Source organism: Chenopodium album, chromosome 11 (assembly GCF_948465745.1).
Source record: "Chenopodium album chromosome 11, dcCheAlbu1.1, whole genome shotgun sequence".
In the NCBI taxonomy this organism is placed as follows: domain Eukaryota; kingdom Viridiplantae; phylum Streptophyta; class Magnoliopsida; order Caryophyllales; family Amaranthaceae; genus Chenopodium; species Chenopodium album.
This window is the reverse complement of record NC_137844.1, coordinates 38,298,729-38,308,203: the sequence shown is the minus strand read 5'-3', so window position 1 is coordinate 38,308,203 and position 9,475 is coordinate 38,298,729. Positions and strand designations below refer to the sequence as shown.

General features: G+C 42.6%; 1 pseudogene; it reads right to left on the bottom strand.

Annotated features, from left to right (window-relative positions):
• Window positions 1–334: 334 nt before the first annotated feature.
• Window positions 335–433, bottom strand: LOC145569628 (small nucleolar RNA R71; annotated as a pseudogene).
• Window positions 434–9,475: the final 9,042 nt, after the last annotated feature.

Below are 9,475 nucleotides of genomic sequence, written 5' to 3'. Positions count from 1 at the left end.
TTGAAAGTGGAATAGCTCCTCCCACTACCCCGGCAAATGACTTCGAAATCCGTCCGGCAATGATCACCTTGATCGAGAGAAGGCAATATAGTGGGGCTAAGAATGAGAGCCCATTGAACCATTTGAAAGAATTTGAAAAATATTGCAATACCATTAAAGTCAATGGGGTTTCTCAAGAATTCATCCGCCTCAAGTTGTTCCCTTTCTCTCTAATCGGAAGATCCTTGGAGTGGCTAGACAAGGAAGTGAAGCCCAACTCCTTGAGAACTTGGGACGATGTCACAAAGGCTTTCTTGTCCCGCTTCTACCCCCAAAAGAAGACGGCGGAGGCAAGAGCCTTGATTCAAGGGTTCAAGCAAAGGCCGAGTGAAAGCCTTTACGAAGCATGGGAGAGATTCAAAGAGTATCAAAGGGAGTGCCCTCATCACGGAATCCCCACATACCAAGTGATCCAAATCTTCTATGGCGGTTTAAGTCCCCAAGGCAAGTCATGCCTTGATGGAGGGGCCGGGGGCCCTATCATGAACAAAACCGAAGAAGAAGTTGTGGACATCATTGAGGATGTGGTGACTTATTATAGGGATTGGCAAGATGGAGAGAGGGACTCTTCAAGCAAACAATCTTCATTGTATTCGGTGGACCATCTCAATGCAATCAACAACCTTTCCTCTCAAATGACAAATTTAGGGAAGGAGGTCACCGCAATCAAGGCTAAGTTGGAGAGCACTTCTTCCTCTTCTCAAGCTTCTAATCTTCCCTCCCAATTTAAGGGGAGAGGTACTCCTTCTAACTCTCAACCCCCTCCCTCTTCGCATAATATGCCTTTGGGTTGCTTGTTCTGTGATGCATGTGGATCGTATGATCATGACTCTAGTGTTTGTCCTAATGAATGTGTTGATGAGTTTGATAACCATGAGAGTGAACATGTGAATTATGTGTCAAATAATAATGGTCAACGGTTTGATAATCAAAGGGGTCAATGGAATAGGAACTTCCAAGGCCAAGGCAATTTTGACAACTATAACCAAGGCGGTGGTTATAAAAACCAAGGGAACCAAGGTTCTCGTGGTAGCTATAATAGTCAAGGTTATAGTGGCCAAAATCAAGGCCAATATTATGGTAATCAAGGCCAACATTATGGTACCCAAAACCAAGGTTATGGAAATCATAACCAAGGTAGTGGTAACCATAATCAAGGTGGTGGAAACCATAATCAAAATTATGGCCAAAATCAAAATAGGAGTAGTTGGAACAATCAAGGACGGGGTAATTTTCAAAATAATTCTCAAAGAGGTCCCCCACCCGGGTTTGTTCCAAAAACTCAAGGTGAAAGTTCCTATTCTCAACCTTCTTCACCTAGGACTAATTTGGAGGAGATAATTGAGAATCAAACCAAGTTGTTGAACACATACATGGCCGTGAGCGATAAAAAATTCAATGAAATGATGACCCACAATAAAATGCTTGAAAACCAAATCTCTCAACTTGCTAATGCCTTGAAAGATCATGCAAGCCCTTCTTCTTTACCTTCCCAAGGCCTTGACCCCAAGAAACCCGTGAATGCTATTGTTACTAGGAGTGGAAAGGTTCTTGAGGAGGTATTGCCTAGGAATGGTGTAGATAAGGAGATTCCTAGGGAGATTTTGGTTGAGGATGAGGAAAAAAGGGCATCATTGGATGAGGTAGTTGTTGAGACACCTAGAGAGGTGAGAGTAGAGAAAGAGATTGTGAGACCCAAACTCCCCTACCCACAAAAATTCATGAGACACAAATTGGATGAACAATTTGGGAGATTTATTGAAATGCTAAAACAACTCCACCTTTCTCTACCTTTTACCGATGTGATCAACCAAATGCCAAACTATGCCAAATTCCTCAAGGACATTTTGAGTGGGAGAAGAACTTGTGAGGTTGTGGAGACCATCAATTTGACCGAAAATTGTAGTGCTATCATTATGAACAAAATGCCACCCAAGTTGAAGGACCCCGGAAACTTCTCCATCCCTTGTGCAATCAACAAAATGCAAATTGATAATGCCTTATGTGACTTGGGAGCTAGTGTGAGCCTAATGCCATATTCGGTTTATCAAAGACTTGAGTTAGGGGAACTTCTACCTTCTAACATTACCTTGCAATTAGCGGATAGGTCTATCAAATTTCCAAAAGGTAAAGTAGAAGATGTCCCTTTGAGGGTGGGGAAGTTTGTGTTTCCGGTGGATTTTGTTGTTCTTGAAATGGATGAGGATGCCACCATTCCGATCATTTTAGGTAGACCCTTCCTTGCTACCTCGGGAGCCATGATTGATGTGAGAAATGCTAAGATCTCCCTTAAGGTGGGAGAAGAGGTTATTGAATTTGATTTGAATGAAAGCATGAAATATCCATGTTCTTCTTTGGAAAATTGTATGATGATTGATTCACTTGATATTGTTGTGTCTTCCATGCATGAGCACTTGCTCACTTCTAACGATGCTCTTGAGAATGTATTGTTGAACAAAGACAAGGTAGGTGCTTCATGCAAGGAGATGAATTTCTTTGAGGAATTACTTGATGGGAGTGTGGAGGATGTGGATGAGCAAACATGCTTTGGAATCTCAAGCAATGAAGCTTTGCAAGCAACCACATCACAAGAAGGTAATGGTGTGCCTATGGTAGAGCTCAAACCTCTACCATCACACCTTAGGTATGAATTCTTGGGCCCTCATTCTACTTACCCCGTGATAGTTAGTGCATCCTTGAGCAAGAGCCAAGCTCAAGCGTTATGTGGTGTTTTGAGAAAACACCAAAGTGCTTTGGGGTACACAATTGATGACCTTAAAGGTATAAGCCCCGCTTTGTGCCAACACCACATAACGCTTGAGGAAGGCGCCCTTCCTTCTATTGAACGACAACGGAAACTACATCCCCAAATGGGAGAAGTAGTTAAGAAAGAGATCACCAAGCTTTTGAATGCGGGAATCATATTCCCCATCTCAAGCTCAAGGTGGGTTTCCCCCGTGCATGTTGTTCCTAAAAAGGGGGGTATGACCGTAGTTGAGAATGAGAAAGGTGAGCTCATTCCAACTAGAAAGGTCACCGGTTGGAGGATGTGTATAGACTATAGCCGTCTAAACACATCAACCAAAAAGGATCACTTCCCTCTCCCTTTTATTGACCAAATGCTTGAAAGGTTGACTAGGCACAAATTCTATTGCTTCCTTGATGGATATTCGGGATTCTTTCAAATTCCCATTCATCCCGAAGATCAAGAAAAGACAACCTTCACATGCCCCTATGGTACTTTTGCATACAGAAGAATGCCCTTTGGATTGTGTAATGCTCCGGCGACCTTCCAAAGGTGTATGATGAGCATTTTTTGGGACATGCTTGAAGAGGAAATGGAAGTTTTCATGGATGATTTTTCTGTGGGAGGTGTTTCATTTGAGGATTGCCTCAAAAATCTTGAGAGATGCCTAGAGAGATGTGAAAAGGTCAACTTGGTGCTTAATTGGGAAAAGTGCCATTTCATGGTGGAGGAAGGGATAGTGCTTGGGCACAAGATTTCAAATAAGGGCATTGAGGTGGATAAGGCAAAGATTGATGTGATAGAAAAACTTCCACCTCCGATAAATGTCAAGGGAGTGAGATCGTTCCTTGGTCATGCGGGTTTTTATAGGAGATTCATTAAGGACTTCTCACTCATTGCTAAGCCCCTAAATGACCTTCTTCAAAAAGATGTTGAGTTCAATTTTGATGACAAATGCTTGAAGGAATTTGATACATTGAAGAAGGCCCTAATCTCTACCCCTATTGTTCAAGGCCCAAGGTGGGATCTTCCTTTTGAGTTGATGTGTGATGCGAGTGATTGGGCAATTGGAGGTGTTTTGGGACAACGGGTAGACAAGAAACTTCATGTCATTTACTATATGTCCAAGACTCTCAATGGGGCTCAAAAGAACTACACAACAACGGAAAAGGAATTTTTGGCAATTGTGCACTCTTTTGAAAAATTCCGGTGTTACTTGTTGGGTTCCAAGACCATAGTCTTCACGGATCATGCGGCCCTCAAGTATCTCTTTGCTAAAAAAGAGTCCAAGCCAAGGTTGATTCGATGGGTACTTGAATTGCAAGCTTTTGAGATTGAGATTAGGGACAAGAAGGGTGCGGAGAATGTAGTGGCGGACCATCTTTCTCGCCTTGAAGGAGATCAAATTCATGATGATGGTTTACCAATAGAAGATAAAATGCTTGATGATTTCTTATATGCCATAGAGGTGAAGGAACTCCCATGGTATGCCGATTTGGTCAATTTTCTAGCATGTGGGGAGTTTCCACCCTCTTTCTCAAAGAACCAAAAGAAGAAGATCAAAAGAGAGGCAAGGCACTATTTGTGGGATGAACCTATCTTATACAAACGTGGGGTTGATGGTTTACTTAGGCGTTGTATTCCAAATGAAGAGGTGCCCAGTGTTTTAAAAATGTGCCACTCGGACCCTAGTGGTGGACACATGGGTGTTTCCAAGACCGCTACTAAAGTCCTTCAAAGTGGTTTTTGGTGGCCACATCTCTTCAAGGATTCATGGGGCTTTGTTAAGTCATGTGACCAATGTCAACGAGTTGGGAACATTTCCAAGCGGAATGAGATGCCTCAACAACCTATCCTTGAATTGGAGGTGTTCGATGTGTGGGGAATTGACTTCATGGGACCATTTCCCTCCTCATATGGGAATCAATATATTCTTGTAGCAGTGGACTATGTTTCTAAGTGGGTTGAGGCCATCGCCTCTCCAACAAATGATCACAAGGTTGTATTGAAGTTATTCAAGAAGATCATCTTTCCAAGGTTTGGTGTCCCAAAGGCGGTGATAAGTGATAATGGATCCCATTTTGTCCATAATGCCTTTCAAAAGATGTTGAGGAAACATGGTGTGCATCAACGATTTGGGCTTCCCTATCATCCTCAAACGAGTGGCCAAGTTGAGGTTTCAAATCGTCAACTCAAGCTTATTCTTGAAAAGACGGTTGCTCGTAATAGAAAGGATTGGGCGGACAAATTGGATGATGCTCTATGGGCTTATAGGACGGCTTTCAAGACACCCATCGGTACCACTCCATATCGCCTTGTCTATGGCAAATCATGCCATCTCCCGGTTGAGCTTGAACATCGTGCCATGTGGGCCATCAAGAAGATAAATTTTGACTTAGCAAGTGCGGGAGAGAAGAGGTGGTTGGACCTTCATGAATTAGAGGAACTTCGACTTGATGCTTACGATTGTGCTAGTACTTACAAAGCTCGATCCAAGGAGGTTCATGACAAGTTGATTGAGAAAAAGGAGTTTTGTGTAGGTGACAAAGTCCTCCTCTATAATTCTAGAATGAAGTTGTTCCCCGGAAAACTCATGTCAAGATGGAGTGGTCCGTTCTTGGTAAAGGATGTTTTTGGTAATGGTGCCGTGGAAATTTCTCCTTTAGATTCCTCATCGACATTTAAGGTTAATGGTCATCGGCTCAAGAAGTACTTTGACAAAGTGTTTGTTGGTCTTGTCCACCATATGATTCTTTTCCAACTACCTTGAGTGGGGTGATGCACGTCGAGCTAACGACGTTAACCAAAAGCGCTTACGGGAGGCAACCCGGATTCTTTTCTCTTTTTCTTTTCTTTTCCCTCATTTTCATTTTCCTTGTTTAGTTTTGATTTTATTTAGTGTTGGTTTTGTGTTTGTTTTGTAGGTTGCCCATTGTTATCCCTTATTGGAAAGAAGGGAACCCTAACCCCCAAACACACTCTACTAACCAAGATGACGTCCCTCCTCCTCTACCTCCTCTAAAATTGTGGAACCGATCTAAGCAATTGCCCATTTACAACAAAATGAAAGACCGTAGGTTTAGACCCACCCGCCACTATTTCCGTGACGATATGGCCAAGCTAGGGATAGATAATGATCTTGAGGTGCTTCTCAACAACCTAAGCTTAGGTGAATTCTTGAAGTTTAACCCCCGTACATACTTGGAACCCTCGATCGAGTTTTTCTCCACCTTCGAGTTCAATAGGGTTGGGGAAACCGACTACATCATCTCCTTCCAACTCTTCAACATTAAACACACCATGAACCTAGCCGAGTTTAATGTTGCCCTAGGTTTCAACCCGGATGGTGATATTTTCGAACCCCTTATCACCCTTGCCCAAAGTGAGTACAATGAGGTTGCTTGGTGGAGAACCATAGCCCACAAAAAACATTTCGACTCTAAAACTTCCCTTGTTAGTGAGATCATTCATCCGGCCCTTAGGATCCTTCATAGAATTCTTGGGTACTCGGTTTATAGTAAGCAAGATTTGGGTAAGTTATCTCGGGAGGAGATAATCATTTTGTGGATGGCTACTAAGCCGGAATTGGGTTCTAGGTTTAACTTTGGGTACATTTTCATGGAAGGGTGCAAGGAGATAATGCATGGGGTGAAGACGGGGGAGGTTCATTGTGGGGGCATGGTGACCCGGTTGGTGAGATATTTCAACCAAGAGCGGTTCTTGGAGTCTTGCACTCCGGTTGGAGGGAGTGAGGACATTTGGATCAATTTGAGGCAAGTTAACACCCTCCGCTTCATTACTAGTACTAAGAGAGCCGGTACCTACTCTTGGCTAGTAAGGAATACCCACCACTGCCTTCTACCTAACCCGATCGCTACCTCCATTTTTCGCGAGGCTAGGAATGTATGGATGGTCCCTAGGGACAATGGTAGGGTTGATGGGGATGCGATGGAGGAAGATGTTAATTTTGTTGAGGGAGTCGGGTTAGAGGATGTGAATGAGGAGGAGGAGGAAGGACGAGGAGAAGAACAAGAGGAACAACAACAACAACCATTTCAACAACAACAACACCAAGGAAGAAGAAGAAGACAACAACAACAACAACAACAACAACAACAACAACAACAAGAACAACATCAACAACCGCCATATGACATTGAGCAAGATATGGCGGCTATGTGGGCGCAAATGGACCGCATGAGACTTTCCATGCATGGTATGTATTCCGACCACCAAACTCTTTCTTATCAAACTAGTGCCTTATATGATGCTAGTGTACGTAGGGGGGAGGTCGCACCCCCGGTCAACTACCCTTATGTGCCGCCCCAACAAGGGCCGGTACCTTCCCGGGGTGGTGATGGCCTCCCTACGTACCCTTATTGGAAAGGGGTTGAGACCCCCGATGTGCCAAGGCGCAACTTCCCGCCTTATGACTATAGGGCCCCGGGGGGGAGTGATTATAGGGGTGACCCTGCTTATTATTATGTTGACCCCCGTCACCCCGAGCCCCTCGTTCAACAACCGCCCTTTGACCAATTGACCCCATCCCAACAAGACCTATTTAAGGGTTATTACGGTTTTCCTCCCGGTTTCACCGGAGGTTGGGATGGGGGTGATGGTTTTGGGGGTGATGATGGTGCCGGCCCGAGTGGCCATTAGTCTTTTTATTTGCATATTTGTCTCCCTTTTGTTCTCCCCTTTTCCCTATTTTTGCATGGTTGTCGGCATCGGGGTCGATGCTTTCATTTTGTGAGGGGGGAGGGTCAAAAGGATGTGTTAGCATGGGGACAGCACCTTTGGCTCGGTGGGAAGTTTTTGATAAGGTTTTTGGTGGATTTTGGCTATTGGTCTCGTTGTTGTGTTGCTTGTTGTTGATTATTTCTTTGGATGATGTTTTTGGGATCTTCTATAAAAAATTTTTTTGATGATGATGGGTTCTTCTAGGTTTTTGTATATAGTTAGTGTTTTCGTTTTCTTTATTGTTTGCTTTTGTTTGGAAGTTACTAACAATTTCACTTTGTATATATATAGCTTTCTTTTCTTTTACTCACCTTGTTCGTAGCTCATGCTTTGGATTGCGGAGCCCTTTGGAGAAGCTTCTGCGAACTCTTTGGGTACTTTAGTCTAGCACGGATGCTTGGTGAGGCCTTTCTTATTTTACTTCTTTTTATTTTCACCTTTTTATTTTCTTGGTTGCTTAGATTAAGATTAGACTTAGGGGAAGTTGAACGGTTCGAGGATGTATGAATTTAACACCTAGTGTGTTTGGGATCTTTGGCGATGTGGCCATTAGACCACTTGTATGTCGATTGGGATAAATGTGTTATGATTGCATCTTTGCCTTTTCCTCTTTCCATTTTCTTATCTTTGTCTTAGTTTTCCATCTTTTCCTTTCTTTTCTTATCTCTTGTTCTTGTTGGTGTGCATATCTTTTTGAGGCTTTCCTTTTTACTATTTCTCTTTTTGAAAGTCGGACTTGTATGCAATGGATTTTTGCCCTTGAATAATAGTCTTCCTAGGTAATTATGGTAAGCACGGTTTGAGATTACGTTTGGTTGATTCTAGGATAAAGCATGCTAAGGTAGATGTCTAGAACTAGAGGGATCATGAAGCCGGATTCTACTTGTTTGTGGCATGTTTGGTAGTTGCTCCCTATCTTCGATTTGACAACCTTAGTGAGTTTTTGCTACAACCATGTGAGGTGTATATTTGTTCAAGCTTTCATCACATTCTTGCATGAGCGGCATGGATCCTTGATTTTCGCAAACCTAATCTAGAATCTTAGCATATGATTCCTAAGACCGCGACCGAACTACCTAGGAAGGACAAAGGCACCTTTTTCGGGGTGGTATTTTTCATTTTTAGGTTAGTTTGATTCATATTTGTTTTTGGGTTTACATTTGCCTTCTTGCAACCATTTGAGCCTTATCCCTTCTTTTCATGCCACGTCTTTAGATCTTTGGCCTTTTGTTTCATTTTCGTTCTTTCCTTGTTTTTGTGAAGCAAATTGATCATATTTGTTGGAGTTTGTGGTGGCAAAGTTGGATGTTGGGTTTCCACAAGTGCAAGATTGTATCTTTGTGAATAATGGCAAGTGTTCGTGTAAAAGCCGTCCTAATTCATAAAAGGCATGGACTAATAAATTGCATTATAGAAAAAGCCGTCCGAATTTAGCAAAAGGCAAGGACATTGCAAGTTTAAGTAAAAAAAAAAAAGAAAAAAATTGAAAAAAGTAAAATTTCAAAAAAAATATTTTGTTGAATTCTTTCCTCCTTCTAAGCATTGAGGACAATGCTTCCTTTAGCTTGGGGGGGAAAGCGTTATTCCTTCACGTTTTTTGGTCTTATTTTTGTAGAGTACAGCGTTGAATAAGCTTGGGGGTGTTAATTCATTTTTTTTTGGTGATTACTTAAGTTTGGTGTTGAGATTTGGCCGGTCTTTGCTTCACATTTTAGGATAACCACCAAATTTTTAAATTTTTAGCCTACCTTAACCCTTCTTGCCCTACGTTACAACCTTGGGGAAAGACCTTTGGACCTAGGAGTTGAGTCTTTCATCGGTGAAGGGAATCATAGGTTGTGGACTAAGGAAAGGGGATGCGAAATCAAGATGTCGAGTAGCCCAAAACTTTGATCTTTTTCCGGTTCCTTCGCGGAATCTATGAGATGCTCACTAAGGGGAGATATGAGA